A 22,356-nucleotide genomic window follows, 5' to 3' on the forward strand; every position below is an offset into this window, starting at 1 on the left:
ATGCAGATTGTCTACGACGAGTTTCAAGAGCAATTGATTGGGATATTCCTCTTTGATTCTTCTCTTGGTTAAGTTGATAATATACTGAATTTTCATATTTTCAATCCCACCTGTTGATCATATTATATGAATTATTACATAATCATATAATGTAAGGTAATTTTTGAAGCAAAAAAGAACAATTTTGAATGCTTACAAACCTGAACTCTTCTTTGTCTGGAATTTAGAGCTCCAAATGTTCTTCAAATGGCTTGAAAATCAAGTTAGAGTTGCTCATCTTTCACCTTCTCAAGAGTTGGAGAGTACCACTGAGAACAAATCAAGTAGCAACATAATTAGTTAGTTTAATTAGGTTCTTCTGTAATAGTTTAAATAAAAGATTGGACTAAATCCATTCTAATGCACTTCTAGAGTAAATAATCCATAGAACCATAGTTAGCATAATCTGTCACTTCTTTCTCATTTTACCTGGAGCCGTGGGCCTATTAGAAATAACATCTCTACCTTCTCAAGGTACAGGTAAGGTCTACCTGCACACAACCTCCCCCTACCTCAAACCCCACTTATGAGATTGCATCGGGTTTGTTTGTTGTTCTTTCTTATTTTCGTAAATCTTTGCACGACTCAATACTTCCTCCAGTCACGCAAATTAGTTGTTTTGACATATTAATTTTGTTCCAAAATATGTGACGTTTTAGAATAATTAGAAGTATTTGTTACTTTTCTTCTTCGAATTCCCATTACTGTTCAAATTAGTGGAGTGTTAATTAAGTGAAACATTTAAGAGAAACAACGGTCTAGTTCTATACTCTTATAATTAAGGCTATTAGATATCTTTCTTAATTGTACGCGATAATCTTATGATACAGATAATATGGACCGGATGTAGCATAATATATTTAAATTAGGTTGCCGATAATAACAAACATGAATGTGTGATGTAAACAGGGAACGCGATACACAAAATATTCCGCATTCATATGGGGTTCGGAGAAGGGCCACCCCCATATGGGTGTGATGTAGACAACTACCCTAAAGCAAGCATCAGTGGCTGCTTCAACGACTCTAACTCATGATCTACATGTCATACAAAAATAACTTTAGTGTTGCTCTAAGGTTCTCCTAAAGAGGAAGAGAAACATACCTTTGGAGAATTATCCTTGTTAATTGTGATAGCCCGTATGCCCTTATAAATGGAACAATAACTCAACTAATTAGATTCAAAAGGGGGATATTATTACAATTCAAATTTCTTAATACAAATAATTGAGAAATATGTACATATTTAATTACTTCATAGATATCGCTAGATATGATTGTTCTCAATATGTTTATTGAAAGTCTAAATTCTTGCTTGAGGCATTCAGACAACGTTAGTTTTCTTCCTTCTCGAATCTGAAATATTTGAGATTATACATAATTAGGTTACTTATAAGATATTACATATAAATTTTTGGAATGAATGTGGTAACCTACACTAATATAGTGCAAAATATTTATATTGTCAATGCATATAATTAAATCCTTTGGTCTTTAAAATGTATAGAAGTCAAAGCAAGTTTATTTTGGTAAAAGGTAAAGAATTACCGATCTTTTTAAGCTTCCAAGCACTGCTACAATCCAATCATTTCCTACCTTCCTGAACATGAGATAAGCATTAAATAATAAGAATTGTGGTAGAATGGTGAGTACTCCTTTTTCTTTAATCAGATGTCTCGGGTTTGAGCCTTATGTATGAAGTCGCTTTTGTTAGAGAGCGCTTTACCCCTCAATATGAGACTTTCCCGCACGAATCCGAATTTAATCGGATCCCAATGCGGGTATCGGACACCAGATAGAAAATAAAAATAATTACTAAATTTTTTTATCATCATAACGTGCAGTAAGACTGAAGAATTATCTTACAAGTGATTTCATAATGTCCTCCCAGGAATCCTTGGAAAAGCACTCATTGATTATGGAAAGCCTAAATATATATAATGCATATATAACTCAGTTCATATCAAAAGATTATATAAATAAAGATTGCATTACATTAATATAAATGTATTACTTGTTCAAGATACTTCTTTCATCTATCTCAATTTTTGTTGAGAATTCTTGAATGGCTGATCTGATAGCCTTCTCTTCTCCAGTTGTTAAGCTCAACAAGCTCTTCTCCAAGCAAACCAATTTCTAACATTCATAGAAACACAAAATACTTAAAGATGACTATGAAATTAAATTAATATAGATTTTATGTTCTTTGTACTGGCAATCAGGTTAAGTTGACCTACATAACGCATGTAATTTTTCATATCAAGCCTAATATGCATGATAACCAAAATAACGGTAGTCCGGTGCACAAAGTATCCTGTGTTTATATATGCTGGGTCCGTGGAAGGGCAACACCCCAAGGGAGAGTGATGTAGGCAGCCTACCCTGATGCAAGTATCAGTGACTGTTTCAATGGCTCGAACTCGTGAGACAACCTTACCGTTGCTCCAAGACTTCCCTTATGCTATGAATTACACTGATAGTGTAAATTCTTTACACTCTTTGTGCATATACTCAAAGAAGGAACAAAAAGTATACACTACAAAGTCAAGGCTAACATACATCTCTATTTTGGTTATCAGTTGAAACAAGAAAAGAAAAAGGTCAGAGAAAAATGAAGCTTGAACTGACATCAGAAGGAACAAAATGAGTGGCAAGTCCAGCAGAAACAATTTCTTTACCCTTCAGCTTTGCCCCTGTTAAGCCCAAGTATTCTCCTACATATACACATTATCACTTGAATATATCAACAATCCCTCCTTAATTCATCATAGAAGAAACACAAAATAGTCAAAAATACTCTCCTACGATACAAATATCTTAATTTTATCGTCCGTTATATTTTAGGTTCATTCATATCTTTGTTATTAGCAAATTCTCATTTTTGCCTCATACCTTAACAATGTTTGAAAGTAGATAGGCAAATTTGGACCATTTTTCCAGAGTTTTTTGACACGTGAAATCGATCTATCTAGTCCATGTTGGTCATCTATTAAGGTCAAGGAAAAATACAAGAGGATTTGCTAAATTTAAGTGATTGAGTACCCCTTAAGGGATCATTTGGTTGGATGCATTAGAGAAAATAATGCATGTATTAACTTTGGTATTACTAATCCCTTATTTGGTACATGTTTCAACCTATATGTTACTAATACAAGTATTAGTTATACAACCTATTTGGTATTATCCTATGCTTAACTAATACATAGCAAACTATGATATTAGCAATACCAAAACTATTAATACATGTATTAGCATGGTTAAGGATAAAATTATCCTTAAAGTCTCTTAAAACAAAAGAATATGAAGAGCATTTTTGTAAACAATTAATTATCTTAAAAATTATGCAATGTATTTTAATTTTTAATACACCACACCAAATAGTGATTAAGAAATAATCTCTGCATTGTACTGTTGTATTACTAACCCATACATTATTAATCTGTACATTACTAATATACATTATTCAATACTATTCTTATACACTGTACTAAACGACCCCTAAGTATAATAGAGGATAAATGTCACGTCCCAAACTACTCCCTAGACGTGAGTGGCACCCGGCTAACACCACCTGCCGGGCGAACCATACTTTCTTACCTTAGCCATTTATTTGCAACATTTGATTAATTAAATGAGTATCCAAATAATCTAATAACTATTATGAACAATTAATATCTCAAAATATTAGATTAAAACTCTAACCCAAATCTCACACTAGACCATGGAGCATCTAAGAGAATTACAAAAGACCTCATATGAATAAATGATAAAGACTCTTTGGACAGACTCCACGAACAATGCGGCGGCTCACCTCAATAACTTAATCAACTCTAGCGAACTCGTCGGCTACTATCACCTTCTTCACCAATAGTATATGCATGGACATGCAGGTAAGGAGTGAGTTATACGTAAATATAACCCAGTAAGATCATCGACCCGCAACTCTGATTACCTCTGGAACAAGTGTTAGAAAAACAAACACACAACGAGCACACAAATAATATGTACAAAATTTAAACACTATATAAGGTCCAAACAATTATTCAACAACAATACTATATATACCTCAACACAATCTACACTAAGGACTTGTCATTAATGACAGTGTAGAAAATTAACCAAACACCCCCAACGAGTCCACGACAGCATACACAATGCCCCAAATCTATCACGGCAGCATATGCAATGCCCCAAATATATAGCGGCGGCATACACAATGCCCCAAAATCTATCACGGCGGCATACACAATGCCCCAAATATATAGCGGCGGCATATACAACGCCCCAAATCTATCATAGCGGCATACACAATGCCCCAAATATATAGCGGCAGTATACACAATGCCCCAAATATATTACGGCAACGAAGAAATAATTTCTAATGCTCCAACGCCATAGCACAAGGCTACGCCACATCACACTACACTACAAATCACTTATTAAATAATTTTAGCTATTAAAAAAATAATATATATATTTGCGGCTAGTCAAAGACCGCCGATTTTGCCAAGTGAACGCTCGTTCCAACACATGGACCAGGCAAAAATAAAACATACTTTCAAACGGATTTAGAAAAGCAAGTACCCAAAGCTTAAAGTCTCACTTACCTCACAAATGACAAGTTTCCCAACCTTGCGACTTCTAGAACACCAACCAAACAGCCTCTAATTGACTCAATCTATCCAAAATATTAATTAACAATATCAACTATGCTAAGCAGGTTAATTTCTTATATTAGAGTACAATTTGATAATCGGCATGTGGCATGTTAACTACTCGACTAATCTTTTAGTTACATGGATATTCAAAAGCACATTAAAGCTCATTCAAACTAAATTTATTCCTAAGTAGAATATGATAGTGTCGGTTTCATAGATACATGTGAATCTTTACCTGAAGAATGAATATATCTCATGAATATATATAAATACAATTAGTCCAATATTGTATGAAGTTTTCTGGAACAGATTCCTATGCCAAGTATTCTGACTCCATAATACCAATCTTAAAGAGCTTTGTTATTATTAACTAATACTAAGGTTCTATTATAAGATTCTATGTATTTTTCCAAGGTTTTCTAAGTATATATCTGCCATGATCAGTATGTATCCAAAGTAATTCTTGTCAACATTACAAATAGCTTTAATTACCCCTAATATTATCCTAGGAACTAGGAATGTGAAGTTAATCTTATACCTGGATAGCAAATTTGAGTTGCAAAAGCACACTCAGTCTCCTAATTCCCGATTTCGACAATGCACTCCACCAAAGAGACAAATTATAGCCTTTCTTGCCAAAACATGAGCGCCACCGATTAATCTCTTATGTATATGCATTAGATAATGGCCTTACCCTCTAACTTAAGTCATTGCACGTAAGCCAGCACAGAAATAATGTGGGCCTAGCCCATTTTTTTTATCAGTATTTATTATTCTAATTATTTATTACCCAACTAATATGTGTAATATAGGCTCACTAATTATTTAATTAATCTCAATCTCACAAATAATAAGTATATCAAAATATTTTGGATTGTTACATTCTCCCTACTTAAAGAACATTCGTCCTCGAATATTAAGCAAGCAATACTCTAGAAAAGAGAGGTATGAATACCTCATCGTTAAGCTCATCTTATATTTGCATATTTACCCTACATATGCCTTTTGTAACTCATTTGGAAACTTATTAGCAACTACCACTATCCCAAGGGTCAGAATCTTTACCCTATTGTCTTAAATCATAATTAGATATGTTGAACACCTTTGTATTCATCACTTATAAAACTTTCGTATTAGGAAATTCCTCACCTATGGCAATCGCTAAGATCATAAGGAACATCAAATCTAATATCTTTTACCCGACAATTGTGCATCGCATAGTACGATACCGATCAATCCGTGCACATAATAACATTAAAGACAGACCTCGGCAACACTGGTAGATCTACTATAGTGTTCCATCCATGAACAAATATCACACATTCTCCGTATACTCTATCCACAAATATAGTCTTCTTACTAGGATCGTCACCACGTATGGCACATTAGGAGTACTAAATATGACAAAACCAGTCAATTCAGGCCCAAGTTCACTTAAATATCAATAGTTCAAACCATAATGAATTCGCAATCATCCCTCTGTCCTAACTGTGTGTGACGACCCAACCCGTCGTCTCCTGTAATTCCGTCCCATATTCCCCATTATATTCTTATTCATTCTTCAATATGTGTACTTGATGAATTTGAGTCAATTCGGATCGAGTTTGGTAGAAATTGGGACAAATAGTCTCTTTAATGAAGAATTAGTTTGGAAAAGTCAATCGGAAGTTGACTTGTGAGTTAGAGGTCTCGGAATTGATTTCCGATGATTCAGTTAGTTTCGGGGGATGATTTAAGGATTGGTAGCGCGATCGAAAGTGATTCGGATATCCGGAGGTCATTCTGAAGTCATTTGGCTAAGTATAGAAATTTGAAGGTTTTTGAGAAAAATTCGACCGGAAGTGGAAATTTTGATATCGGAGTCGGAATGCGAATCCGAAATATGGGGCAAGTCCGTAATGTCGAATGTGACTTGTGTGCAAAAGTTGAAGTCATTCCAGAATGATTTTGGTAAGGTTTGGGACACTTAGTCTCTTTTAAGGAAGCTTAAGTTGGAAAAGTCAACCGAATATTGACTTATGTGTTAGAGAGCTCGAAATGCGAATTTTATAATTCGGATAGCTTCATTAGGTGATTTGGGACTTAGGAGTGTGTCCGGAATATTTTTATGATGACCGGTGTAGAATTAAGCTTGAATTGGCAAAGTTAGTATTTTGGCGAATTCCGGTTGATAGGTGAGATTTTGATCCGAGGGTCGGAATGGAATTCCGAGAGTTGTTGTAGCTTAGTTATGTCATTTTGGACTTGTCTGCAAAATTTGAGGTCATTCGGACTAGTTTTGACGTTTTCCGCATCGGATGTGAAAGTTAGAAGTTTCAAAGTTCATAGGCTTGAATCCGATGATGATTTGATGTTTTGATGTTATTTTGGATGTTCCGAAGGTTGGAACAAGTTTGAATGACATTGTGGGAAATGTTGATATAATTGGTTAAGGTCCCGGGGGCCTCGGGTGGATTTCGTAAGGTTAACAGAATGAAATTCGGACCAAAACGAAAAAAAAAAAGAAAAGTGGTTGCAGAAGCTGTCTCTGCACAACAAAAATGCAATCGTGTAGCATACTTCGGAGGCCTATATCTTTTGATATATAAGGAATTTTGAGATTGCTCAAAAAACAAAAGTTGTATCCCTTCATGTCTAGTTTCCAGAAAGCTAAAGAAATCATAATTTGGACATCTGTAGAGAATGTTATGGTCGATTGAATATGACTGGTGGAGCTCGTTCTCCAGAATTTTCTGATTTCGGGGAGCCTAATTTAGAAGCTCATATCTAGGTATATATAAAGAGTTATATGGTGTACAACCTATCAAATTAAAGATCTTCGAGTCTAGTTTCTAAATCTTCAAACCGTTGGTCATTTGGATATTTAAACAAGGCGTTATGGGTGTTTAAACAGAAGGTATCCGACAAGGAAAATTTTTAATAGGATGTACAACTTGTATAGCACAAGTGCAAGGTACAACTCGACGAAGCACGGGCAGATTCTTTTAAACACGGATTTGGCTTATTTCTTTCATTTCTTTCATTTGGCTTGGATTATTTTGGAGAGAATTTCAAGGGGGATTTCATCAAGCATCAAAGGTGAGTTGTTTCTACTTATTTCCAAGTTAAATATATGGATTAGAGCTGAAAACTCAAGTAATTTATGGACAAAAATGGTGGTTTAGGGCTTGAAACTTAAAAGAATTAAATGGTGATTTGAGGGGTCAAATGAAATCCGATTTTTGTGAATTTGGTATGTATAGACTCGTGGAGAGATAAGGGTCGTATTGATGTAAAAATTTCTGAATTTCGAGACGTGGGCCCGGGGCTCGAGTTTTGCTAATTTCGTGATTTTCGACATTTTTCGAGTCTTTTCGATTGGGTTATATTCCCTTAGCCTATTGTAACGTATTCATTGTGGTTTTGACTACATTTGACGCGCGAAGAGGTCAATTCAAGAGGAAAGGGCATTGCGGACTAGTCTACGGTCGGTTAGAGGTGAGTAATAGATGTAAATGTTGTTCTGAGGGTTTGAAACCCCGGACTTTCACATCGTAACGCTATATTGAGGTGTGACACGCACTCCATGGTGAGTGCGGGGTCAGATACTATTGGGGATTGTGACTTGGTCCATCCCGTGTGATGTTTATACTATACTGGTGATTGATACACACACTTTATTGATATTACTGGGCTTGATGCCATGTTTGGGGCCTTGTGCCGACTTGAATAATACTTCGAGGATTTACATTACTGCTTAGCATGATTTGCATATCATTTAATTTCAGTCCAAGGTTTTAAATGCTGCCTGGCAAACTCAGCCATAATTCTAAGTGTTGAAAACTTAAATGACATTTTAAATGTATTTCGGGCTGGGAACTTCTACTTTGTAAATGCCCAAGGGGATTACTATATTATTTTCTGGACGGATTATAAAGTGACTTGAAACAGTGGCAATAATGACACCGTATGTTATACTTGAAACAGTGGTAACAATGACACTATAATATATACTTGGAACAGTGGTAACAATGACACTGTAATATATACTTGGAACAATGGTAACAATGGCACTTTGTGATATAAATTGGTCAGGTAATAATGGTTGACCGGTCAGGTAACAATGACTGACCAAGATATTGCGTTTGGGCTGTAGGAGCCCCTCCGGAGTCTGTACACACCCCCAGTGAGCGCCGTCGATGATAAATAAATATGGATGGCTCGGGCTGCACGCCGCAGTGGGTACTGGAATGTACCATCATATGCATTGCATTGCATTCATGTATTTGCCTTTATACTGTTGTTTAGCTGTTCAGTTCCATATGTTGCTGTATATTTAGATTTTAGCTTACTTTGTGTATTTACTGGATTTTCTTATCTTCGGACTGTAGTTACTTTTACTACTCACTGGGTCGGAGTACTCACTTTACTCCTTGCACCTTGTGTGCAGATCCAGGGCAGTCTCAGGCATAGTAGATCCAGTTGATCAACGGATTCCAGCATTTCGGGAATATCAAGGTAGCTGCACAGCGTTCGCAGCATTTATTTCTTCCCTCCTATCCTATCTTTTTTATTTCTGCATTATCAGACTTTGGATACACTATGTATTAGGGTGATATTTTGTATTCTAGAGGATCATATTCGTGACATCGGGTCCTAGAGAGATCATGTCGTGTATTTTGTTAAACTCTTCAGTACTTTGATCGTGAATTAATTGATATTTCCATTCGCTATTTTTGACAAATTGGGTTAAGTGTGACTAATAGTCGGGCTTGCCTAGTAGTGTGTTGGGCGCCATCACTACCGGGATTTGGGTCGTGACAAGTTGGTATCAGAGCCTAGGTTACTTGGTCTCACGAGTCATGAGCCGGTTTAGTAGAGTCACGCGGATCGGTACGGAGACGTCTGAACTTATCCTCGGGAGGCTGCAGAACCTTTAGGAAAATTTCATATTCTTGGAATTCTTATCGTGCGACTTTGTTGATCCCAAAAAAACTGAATTTTGCTGTTCTATTCTCTCGCAGATGGCGAGAACACGAGCTAATGGACAGGACGGACGACCAGCATTGCCACCTACTGAGGCCACCAGAGGCCGTGGACGCAGTCGTGGTCGAGGCAGAGCCGCAGGGGCAGCACATGTTGACCCACCAGTTGCCCCGGCATAGGATCAGGCTCCAGCTGCAGAGATTCCAGCAGCACATGGTCAGGCACCAGCTGTGCCTATTGTTATTCCGGGTCTTCAAGAGGCCTTAGCACAGATCTTATCAGTTTGCACTGACCTGGCTCAGGCAGTTTCAGCTACCACTGCAGCAGCTACTTCACAGGCAAGGGGAGGTAGTCAGACCCCCGTTGCTCGCACACCTGAGACGATAGTGCAGAGATTACAGACCCCAGAGGCACCACCAGTACATCAGGTTGTCCTAGTTCAGCCGGTTGCCCCAGTTCAGGAGGTTATGGTCCCAGTTATGCAAGACGATGAGCAGCGTCATCTTGAGAGATTCAGCAAACTTGCACCTCCTCCTTTCAGTGGTGCTCAGGGCGAGGATGCCCAAGGTTTTCTAGACAAGTGTAGACGCATGCTGCGGATAGCAGGGATCTTGGAGACTAGCGGTGTATCCTTTACTACTTTTCAGTTCTCAGGTGCAGCCTTTACTTGGTGGGAGGCATATAAGCGGCGTAGGCCGGTAGGTTCAGCGCCCTTGTCATGGCAGGAGTTCTCCACTCTCTTTCTGGAGAAGTGGGTACCGCGATCTTAGAGAGAGCAGCGGTGCAGGCAGTTTGAGTATCTTCGTCAGGGAGATATGACCGTATCTCAGTACGAGGTGAGTTTTTCAGAGTTAGCTCGTTATGCTCCATGGATGGTCCCGACTGATCGGGAAAGGATTAGGAGGTTCGTGGATGGGCTCATTTATCCCATCCGTATCCTGATGGCTCGAGAGAGGATTCTGAGCCATACTTTTGAGGATGCAGTCGATATTGCCCGAGATATTGAGGCAGATCGTCCTCAGGTGAGAGAGGAGAGGGAGGACAAGAGGCCTCGTGGATTAGGTAGTTTTAGTGGTGCTCCGTCTAGGAGCCAGTTTCAGCAGAGCAGGGGTCGTTCTTATAGGCCTCATCAGTCGGCTCGTTCCGAGTATCGAGGGGCATCTTTAGGTCGTGGTCATCAGGGATTTCAGCAGGGTCAGTCTTCTTTGGGTGCCCTTCCAGCACAGAGTTCATCACATGCTCCTTCAGTCCAGGGTTCTTCGGCACCGAGTGCATCAGCTAGTCACTTTGGTACGAGGGGTTCCTATCAGTTCCCTTATCCAGCGTCGGGTAGTTGTTATGAGTGTGGAGTGTTTGGTCACATGAAGAGGCATTGTCCTCGGCTTCGTGGCAGTCAGTCTCAGCAGAGGGGCCAGTCCTCATCTTCTGCACCATTTACTTCAGCACCCACTCAGTCAGCTAGGGGTGAGGGTCATGCATCTAGAGGTCGCCCCAGAGGGGGAGGTCGATCGGGCAGTGGTCAGGCTCGGTTTTATGCTATCCCAGACCGAACAGATGCTCTTGCGTCAGATGCTGTTATCACAGGTATTATCTTAGTCTGCCACACAGATGCCTATGTCTTATTTGATCCCGGATCCACCTATTCTTATGTGTCTTCATATTTTGCTCGTTATTTGAGTATACCCCGGGAGTCTCTTGCTTTACCTGTTCATGTGTCTACCCCGGTGGGCGATACTGTTATTGTGGATCGTGTGTATCGGTCGTGTATTGTGACTATTAGGGGTCTGGAGACCCGAGTTGATCTATTGCTGTTGAGAATGGTAGATTTTGATATTATTCTGGGCATTGACTGGCTATCTCCGTGTCATGCTATTCTAGATTGTCATGCTAAGACAGTTACTTTGGCTATTCTGGGTGTTCCGAGGATCGAGTGGCGTGGTATTACTGATTATGTTCCTAGTAGAGTAATTTCTTTCTTGAAAGCCCAACATATGGTTGGGAAAGGCTGTTTATCATATTTGGCCTTCGTGCGTGATGTGGGAGCTGAGACTTCCAGTATTGATTATGTCCCAGTTGTGAGGGACTTTCCTGATGTATTTCCTGCAGACCTGCCGGGCATGCCGCCGGACCGGGATATTGATTTTGGTATTGACCTGGTGTCGGGCACTAAGCCCATTTCTATTTCGCCATACCGCATGGCACCAGCGGAGCTAAAAGAATTGAAAGAGCAGCTTCAGGAACTCCTAGAAAAGGGGTTTATTCGGCCTAGTGTGTCCCCGTGGGGTGCACCTGTGTTATTTGTGAAAAAGAAAGATGGCACAATGAGAATGTGCATTGATTATAAGCAGTTGAACAAGGTAACAGTGAAAACAAGTATCCTTTGCCTCGCATTGATGACTTATTTGATCAGCTTCAGGGAGCGAGGGTGTTTTCTAAGATCGACCTTCGTTTGGGTTATCACCAGTTGAAGATCATGGATTCAGATATTCCTAAGACTGCCTTCAGGACTAGATATGGCCACTATGAGTTTCTAGTCATGTCTTTTGGGCTGACCAATGCCCCAACAGCATTCATGCATCTAATGAACAGTGTATTTCGGCCATATCTGGATTCTTTTGTCATTGTATTCATTGATGATATTCTGGTATACTCGCGTAGCCAGGAGGAGCACGCCCGGCATTTGCGTGTAGTGTTGCAGAGATTGAGGGAGGAGAAACTTTATGCTAAATTCTCCAAGTGTGAGTTTTGGCTAAGTTCTACGGTATTCTTGGGACACATAGTGTCCAGCGAGGGTATTCAGGTTGATCCAAGGAACATAGAAGCAGTGCAGAGTTGGTCTAGACCGTCCTCAGCCACAGAGATCCGGAGTTTTCTTGGGCTGGCAGGCTATTATCGTCGGTTTGTTCAGGGATTTTCATCCATCGCATCGCCCTTGACCAAGTTGACTTAGAAAGGTGCTCCATTTGTATGGTCAGACGAGTGCGAGGAGAGCTTTCAGAAGCTCAAGTCACTTTTGACCACAGCTCCAGTGTTGGTGTTACCATCAGCTGCAGGTTCATACATGGTATATTGCGATGCTTCCAGAGTTAGGATTGGTTGTGTGCTAATGCAAGAGGGTAGAGTTATCGCTTATGCTTCTCATCAGTTGAAGCCCCATGAGAAGAACTATCCTGTTCATGATTTAGAGTTGGCTGCTATGGTTCGTGCCTTGAAGATTTGGAGGCACTATTTGTACGGCGTATCTTGTGAGGTATTCACTGATCACCGCAGTCTTCAGCATTTATTTAAGCAAAACGATCTTAATTTGAGGCAACAGAGATGGCTTGAGTTGCTTAAAGACTATGATATTACTATTCTGTATCATCCGGGTAAGGCCAATGTAGTGGCCGATGCTTTGAGCCGAAAGGCAATCAGTATAGGGAGTTTGGCTTACATTCCAGTTGGGGAGAGACCTCTTGCAGTTGATGTTCAGGCTTTGGCCAATCAGATGGTGCGGCTAGATATTTCTGAGCCTAGCCGAGTGTTGGCGAGTGTGATTTCTCGATCTTCCTTATATGATCGCATCAGAGAGCACCAGTATGATGATCCACATTTGCTTGACCTTAGAGATCGGGTTCAGCGAGGTGATACCAGAGATGTGGCTATAGGTGATGATGGTGTATTGAGGATGCAGGGCCGTATTTGTGTGCCCGATATTGATGGGCTTAGAGATTTGGTTCTTGAGGAGGCCCACAGTTCGCGGTATTCCATCCATCAGGGTGCCGCGAAGATGTATCAGGACTTGAGACAGCATTACTGGTGGAGGAGAATGAAGAAAGACATTATGGGATATGTGGCTCGGTGTCTCAACTGTCAGCAAGTGAAATATGAGCATTAGAGGCGGGGCGGTTTGCTACAGCAGATGGTTATTCCTGAGTGGAAATGGGAGAGAGTTACTATGGACTTCGTGACTGGTCTTCCTCGGACTTTGAAGAAGTTCGATTCGATTTGGGTCGTTGTGGATCGACTGACTAAGTCAGCGCATTTCATTCTAGTATGTACTACATATTCCTCGGAGCGGCTGGCGAGAATCTTTATTCGGGAGATTGAGCGGTTGCATGGTGTTCCAGTTTCCATCGTTTCGGATAGAGGTACTCAGTTCACTTCTCAGTTTTGGAGGACTTTTCATCACGAGTTGGGTACTCAGGTGGAGCTGAGTTCAACATTTCATCCTCAGACGGACGGACAGTCCGAGCGTACTATTCAAATATTGGAGGATATGTTGCGTGCTTGTGTGATTGATTTTGGAGGTTCTTGGGTTGAATTTTTACCACTTACAGAGTTTGCCTACAACAACAGCTATCAGTCCAGTATTCAGATGGCATTGTGTGAGGCCTTATATGGGAGGCGGTGTAGATCTCCAGTTGGTTGGTTCGAGCCCGGCGAGGCTAGGTTGTTGGGGACGAATTTGGTCCAGGATGCCTTAGAAAAGGTGAAGGTGATTCAGGAAAGACTTCACACAGCTCAGTCGCGTCAGAAGAGTTATGCGGACCGGAAGGTCCGGGATGTGTCATTCATGGCGGGTGAGAAGGTTTTGCTGAAGGTTTCACCCATGAAGGGTGTTATGAGATTTGGAAAGAAAGGAAAGCTAAGTCCGCGATTTATTGGACCTTTTGAAATACTTAGGAAGGTTGGAGAGGTGGCCTATATGCTTGCCTTGCCACCTAGTTTGTCGGGTGTTCACCCGGTATTCCATGTTTCTATGCTCAGAAAGTATGTTAGGGACCCATCTCATATATTGGATTTCAGTACAGTACAGCTAGGGGAAGATTTAACTTATGATGTGGAGCCAGTGGCTATTTTGGGTCGACAGGTTCGAAAATTGAGGTCGAAAGATATAGCATCAGTGAAAGTACAGTGGAGAGATCGGCCCATGGAGGAGGCTACTTGGGAGACCGAGTAAGAGATGCGGAGCAGATACCCACACCCATTTGAAACTCCAGGTATGTTTCTTAACTCGCTCGAGGACGAGCGTTTGTTTTAGTTGGGGAGATGTGACGACCCGACCCGTCGTCTCATGTAATTCCATCCCGTATTCCCTGTTATATGCTTATTCATGCTTCAATATGTGTACTTGGTGAATTTGAGTCAATTCGGATCGAGTTTGGTAGAAATTGGGACAAATAGTCTCTTTAATGAAGAATTAGGTTGGAAAAGTCAACCGGAAGTTGACTTGTTAGTTAGAGATCTCGGAATTGATTTCCGATGATTCAGTTAGTTTTGGGGGATGATTTAAGGATTGGTAGCACGATCGGAAGTGAATTCGAATGTCCAGAGGTCATTTTGAAGTCATTTGGCTAACTATAAAAATTTGAAGGTTTTTGAGAAAAATTCGACCGGAAGTGGAAATTTTGATGTCGGAGTCAGAATGCGAATCCAAAAGTTGGGTCAAGTCCGTAATGTCGAATGTGACTTGTGTGCAAAATTTGAAGTCATTCCGGAATGATTTTGGTAAGGTTTGGGACACTTAGTCTCTTTTAAGGAAGCTTAAGTTGGAAAAGTCAACCGAATATTGACTTATGTGTTAGAGAGCTCGAAATGCGAATTTTATGATTCGGATAGCTTCGTTAGGTGATTTGGGACTTAGGAGTGTGTCCGGCATATTTTTGTGATGACCGGTGTAGAATTAAGCTTGAATTGGCAAAGTTAGTATTTTGGCGAATTCCGGTTGATAGGTGAGATTTTGATCCGAGGGTCGGAATGGAATTCCGAGAGTTGTTGTAGCTTAGTTATGTCATTTTGGACTTGTCTGCAAAATTTGAGGTCATTCGGACTAGTTTTGATGTTTTCCGCATCGGATATGAAAGTTAGAAGTTTCAAAGTTCATAGGCTTGAATCCGATGATGATTTGATGTTTTGATGTTATTTTGGGTGTTCCAAAGGTTTGAACAAGTTTGAATGACATTGTGGGACATGTTAATATAATTGGTTAAGGTCTCGAGGGCCTCGGGTGGATTTCGTAAGGTTAACGGAATGAAATTCGGACCAAAACGAAAAAAAGAAGAAAGCTGTTGCAGAAGCTGTCTCTGCACAGCAAAAATGCAATCGTGTAGCATACTTCAGAGGCCTATATCTTTTGATATATAAGGAATTTTGAGATAGTTCAAAATCGAAAGTTGTAGCCCTTTATGTATAGTTTCCATAAAGCTAAAGAAATCATAATTTGGACATCTGTAGAGAATGTTACGTTCGATTGAATATGACTGGTGGACCTCGTTCTCCAGAATTTTCTGATTTCGGGGAGCCTACTTTAGAAGCTCATATCTCGGGGTATATAAAGATTTATATGGTGTAAATCCTATCAAATTAAAGATCTTCGAGTCTAGTTTCTAAATCTTCAAACCGTTGGTCATTTGGATATTTACACAAGACGTTATGGGTGTTTAAACAAAAGGTGTCCGACAAGGAAATTTTTTAATAGGATGTAGAACTTGTATAGCACAAGTGCAAGGTACAACTCGTCGAAGCAAGGGCAGATTCTTTTAAACACGGATTTGGCTTATTTCTTTCATTTCTTTCATTTGGCTTGGATTATTTTGGAGAGAATTTCAAGGGGGATTTCATCAAGCATCAAAGGTGAGTTGTTTCTACTTATTTCCAAGTTAAATACATGGATTAGAGCTGAAAACTCAAGTAATTTATGGACAAAAATGGTGGTTTAGGGCTTGAAACTTAAGAGAATTAAATGGTGATTTGAGGGGTCAAATGAACTCCGATTTTTGTGAATTTGGTATGTATAGACTCGTGGCGAGATAAGGGTCGTATTGATGTAAAAATTTCTGAATTTCGAGACGTGGGCCCGGGGCTCGGGTTTAGCTAATTTCGGGATTTTCGACATTTTTCGAATCTTTTCGATTGGGTTATATTCCCTTAGCCTATTGTAACGTATTCATTGTGGTTTTGACTAGATTCGACGCGCGAAGAGGTCAATTCAAGAGAAAAGGGCATTGCGGACTAGTCTACGGCCGGTTAGAGGTGAGTAATAGATGTAAATGCTGTTCTGAGGGTTTGAAACCTCGGACTTTCACATCGTAATGCTATATTGAGGCGTGACACGCACTCCATGGTGAGTGCGGGGTTGGATACTATTAGGGATTGTGACTTTGTCCATCTCGTGTGATGTTTATACTATACTGGTGATTGATACACACACTTTATTGATATTACTGGGCTTGATGCCATATTTGGGGCCTTGTGCCGACTTGAAAAATCCTTCGAGGATTTACATTACTGCTTAGCATGATTTGCATATCATTTAATTTCATTCCAAGGTTTTAAATGCTGCCTTGCAAACTCAGCCATAATTCTAAGTGTTGAAAACTTAAATGACATTTTAAATGTATTTCGGGCTGGGAACTTCTACTTTGTAAATACCCGAGGGGCTTACTATATTATTTTCTGGACGGATTAAAAAGTGACTTGAAACAGTGGCAACAATGACACCGTATGTTATACTTGAAACAGTGGTAACAATGACACTGTAATATATACTTGGAACAGTGGTAACAATGACACTGTAATATATACTTGGAACAGTGGTAACAATGGCACTGTATGATATAAATTGGTCAGGTAACAATGGTTGACCGGTCAGGTAACAATGACTGACCAAGATATTGCGCTTGGGCTGTAGGATCCCCTCCGGAGTCTGTACACACCCCCAGTGAGTGCCGTCGATGATAAATAAATATGGATGGCTCGGGCTGCACGCCACAGTGGGTACTGGAATGTACCATCATATGCATTGCATTGCATTCATGTATTTGCCTTTATACTGTTGTTTAGCTGTTCAGTTCCATATGTTGTTGTATATTTAGATTTTAGCTTACTCTGTGTATTTACTGGATTTTCTTATCTTCGGACTATAGTTACTTTTATTACTCACTGGGTCGGAGTACTCACTTTACTCCCTGCACCTTGTGTGTAGATCCAGGGCAGTCTCAGGCATAGTAGATCGAGTTGATCAACGGATTCCAACATTTCGGGAGTATCAAGGTAGTTGCACAACATTCACAGCATTGATTTCTTCCCTCCTATCCTATCCTTTTTATTTCTGCATTATCAGACTTTGGATACACTATGTATTAGGGTGATATTTTGTATTCTAGAGGCTCATATTCGTGACACCGGGTCCTAGAGAGATCATGTCGTGTATTTTGTTAAACTCTTCAGTACTTTGATCGTGAATTAATTGATATTTCCATCTGCTATTTTTGACAAATTGGGTTAAGTGTGACTAATAGTCGGGCTTGCCTAGTAGTTTGTTGGGCACCATCACGACCGGGATTTGGGTCGTGACACTGTGATCCCACATGTCTAATAAACATAATCAATAATAGTAGGCTCCCTCACTTGGGTAAAATTATACTTTTCTAGTTATCGCATCACTTTATCGATATTCAAACTTTCTCAACTCATGTAGTACAAGATACAACATCATGGAAATTGTCAGAACTGAACACTAAATTCAATAATATTTGTGTTAATTCTTTTCAAGTATTTCAACTCTTTGAATTGTCTATCTCTTTTGTATACGGCGCACGACAGTCTCCATACTATACGTTCTACCCTTATTTTAATAGCTAATCATGCCACTACTCGCTAGGTTTCATACTCGCCCTTTTACTATATTGGCGCATTAAGCGTTATACTTAAGTCTTACTTTCTCCCACATATCAGAATTCATTAAGAAACCCCAAGTAGAATATGTTGTACCTTTTACATCACATAGTCCCTCTATTAAGGTCATACTCAATGCACTTAAATTAGAATAGTCATACCATAATTGCACATAACATTACCATCACGATATCACTAGTAATATCATCACTTCAAATGACATTAAGCTTAGACGATAAGCATCTTCCTCATAATATCTTTCACGCCAAGTCTAACTCTAGAGGTGTTGAAGCTATTGTTACCTAACACATCTTACTTCTGCGTCCAATTCTTTTCTTCTCCAAATCGAACTCATAATATCGAGTTGTATCCACAACTTTGAATATTGAACACGTCGCTCTCAAGAAGAAATGAAATCCTTAGACTACTTTACAATTCAAAATATTTCAACATTCAAAAATTTGACTAACTTTCAAAACTAAATTATTATTTTTTTTTTTTGAATTTTTTTTGGCACACGTTCCTTCGAAAATAGAGTTATCCAAAATTTTAAAGCAAGTAAAATATCAACTATCACCAATGTGCATAACATTTCATGTACTCAATACTACTGTCAATCGCCCATATATTGTAAGAAACTTCCAAATCAATTGTGTTATCTAGCAGAGGAGGATACACGTGGCTTAGCCATTTTCTAAAAGGACATTCTAAAAATAAACTCGATTCAGCTTAACGCACGAAAGAAGAAAACATCCTAAATGTTTAGTAGCCTTAAGCTCATAAGTATGAGCGCCTACATGCCCATGGGCAAGACTCTACTAGACACTGCTCCATGACCTGGGACTTAAAGCCTAAGCTCTGATACCAACTTTGTCCCGTCCCAAACTACCCCCTAGACGTGAGTGGCACCCAGCTAACACCACCTACCAGGAGAACCATACATTTTTACCTTAGCCATTTATTTGCAGCATTTGATTAATTAAATGAGTATCCAAATAATCTGATAACTATTACGAATAATTAATATCTCAAAATATTAGATTAAAATTCTGGCCCAAATCCCACACTAGACCACGGAGCATCTAAGAGAATTACAAAAGACCTCATATGAATAAATGATAAAGAATCTTTGGACAGCCTCCACGAACAATGCGGCGGCTCACCTCAATAACTTAATCAACTCTAGCGAACTCGTCGGCTACTATCACCTTCTTCACCAATAGTATATGCATGGACATACAGGTAAGGAGTAAGTTATACGTAAATATAACCCAGTAAGATCATCGACCCGCAACCTTGATTACCTCTGGAATAAGTGTTAGAAAAACAAACACATAACGAGCACACAAATAATATGTACATAAATTAATTACTATATAAGGTTCAAACAATTATTCAACAACAATACTATATATACCTCAACACAATCTACACTAAGGACTTGTCATTAACGGCAGTGTAGAAACATAACCAAACACCCCCAACGAGTCCACGACAGCATGCACAATGCCCCAAATCTATCACGACAGCATACACAATGCTTCAAATATATAGCGGCGGCATACACAATGCCCCAAAATCTATCACGGCGGCATACACAATGCCCCAAAATCTATCATGGCGGCATACACAATGCCCCAAATATATAGTGGTGGCATATACAACGCCCCAAATCTATCACGACGGCATACACAATGTCCCAAATATATAGCGGCAACATATACAATGCCCCAAATATATTACGGCGGTGAAGAAATAATTTTTAATGCTCCAACGCCATAGCACAAGGCTACGCCACATCACACTACACTACAAATCACTTATTAAATAATTTTAGCTGTTAAAAAAATAATATATATATTTGCGGCTGGTCAAAGACCACCGATTTTGCCAACCGCACGCTCGTTCCAACACATGGACTAGACAAAAATAAAACATACTTTCAAACGGATTTTAGAAAAGCAAGCACCCAAAGCTTAAAGTCTCACTTACCTCACAAATGACAAGTTTCCCAACCTTGCGACTTCTAGAACACCAACCAAACAGTCTTCAATGGACTCAATCTATCCAAAATATTAATTAACAATGTCAACCATGCTAGTCGGGTTAATTTCTTATATTAGAGTACAATTTGATACTCATGCATATGGCATGTTAACTACTCGACTAATCTTTTAGTTACATAGATATTCAAAATCACATTAAAGCTCATTCAGACTAAATTTATTCCTAAGTAGAATATGATAGTGTCGGTTTCATAGATACATGTGAATCTTTACCTGAATCATGAATATATATAAATACTATTAGTCCAATATTGTATGAAGTTTTCTGGAACAGATTCCTATGCCAAGTATTCTGACTCCATAATACCAATCTTAAAGAGCTTTGTTATTATTAACTAATACTAAGGTTCTATTATAAGATTCTATGTATTTTTCCAAGGTTTTCTAAGTATATGTCTGTCATGATCAGTATGTATCCAAAGTAATTCTTGTCAACATTACAAATAGCTTTAATTACCCCTAATTTAATCCTAGGAATGTCACTACCTCAACTCCGGTCACGATGGCGCCCAACACATTGCTAGGCAAGCCCGACCATTCAACAACATTAATCCAAATTCTTATTCAGATTATAGATAAATATCACAGAGAATTTACTAAGTCATTACATTCAAGTGTATAATTAATAATAAAATCTGCGGAAGTTCAATTAAAATACCACACCATAGCCCAACAGAATCCGGTGTCACGAATATGAGCCTCTAATACAGAATATCCACCTATTACAAGTCTGTCTAGGAAAAATACGGAATAAAAGATAGAGATAGAGGGGAGAGATCAAGGCTGCGAACGCCATGCAGCTACCTCAATACTCCCGGATACTGCCTGCTCAGCTAAACAATTCCTCACTTAGCCTGTGGTGTACCTGGATCTGCACGCAAGGTGCAGGGAGTAATGTGAGTACTCCGACCCAGTGAGAAATAAACATAAATAAAGGCTGAGAATAAGAAATCATGAAAAAATACAAAGTAAACTATAACTGGCAGTTTAGAACAACAAATAGTGAAGCAACAAGTCAATTAAATCAGAGTACCAAATACTGAGACATGTATGATCGATAAAAACAAATGCATGAGTGCAATGTAATGCATATGATGGTACACTGTGACGACCCAAGGGGTCATCACCGTAATTCTTCCTTGTTCCGTGCTCCCGAGGCCTTGAAAACCTCGCTTTTAGTCGCCTCGATTTGCATGCGCAGTTCGGGCTCGTAGCCGGAAAGTTTTTTTTTGTTAGAATATGTGAATTTTGTGAAACATTTGATGAATTTTGGTATTAATATGCATAATATTCACTTCGGTCAACATTTTGGATAAACGGACCCGGACCTGTGATTCGACGGTCCCGGAGGGTCCGTAGAAAAATATGGGACTTAGGCGTGTGCTCGGAATCAAATTCTGAGGTCCCAAGCCCGAGAAATAAATTTTTGAAAGAAATTATTTTTCTGGAATTTGATATGAAAATTTGAAGTGAAAAGGAGTTAGAAAATATAGGTATCGGGCTCGTATTTTGGTTCCGACGCCCGGTACAAGTCTTAAATATGTGTTAAGTACTATCTGTAAAGTTTGGCTAAAAACGGACGTCATATGACGTGTTTCGGACTAAAAATGGAGAATTTGAGTTATGAAAGTTGAAGAAAGAAAATCATGTGTTTGAGGCTTGATCCTATGTATATGATGTTATTTTGGCGATTTGATCGCACGAGTAAGTCTGTAAGATGTTTTTAAGGTTGTGTGCATGTTTGGTTTGGATCCCCGAGGGCTCGGGTGAGTTTTGAATGGGGCCCGGGAGGTCTTGGACTTAAGAAAATGCAGGTTCAGGTGTTGCAGACACCAGCGCGGCCGCGGTCATTTCCGCGCGGTCCGTGATGGAGCCTCGCGGCCGCGATGCCTTTCTGTGCAGTCCGCGATGCCTTTCTATGCGGTCCGCGTGGCTGAGTCTGAGGGCTAGGGTTTTAGGTTAACCAGCGC

General features: G+C 39.5%; 1 pseudogene; it reads right to left on the reverse strand.

Annotated features, from left to right (window-relative positions):
• Window positions 1-263: 263 nt before the first annotated feature.
• The window catches only part of LOC138870303 (3-hydroxyisobutyryl-CoA hydrolase-like protein 5), a 76,931-nt pseudogene continuing 54,838 nt past the window's right edge, over window positions 264-22,356 (reverse strand).

The sequence above is a fragment of the Nicotiana sylvestris genome, chromosome 6, assembly GCF_000393655.2.
Source record: "Nicotiana sylvestris chromosome 6, ASM39365v2, whole genome shotgun sequence".
NCBI lineage: Eukaryota > Viridiplantae > Streptophyta > Magnoliopsida > Solanales > Solanaceae > Nicotiana > Nicotiana sylvestris.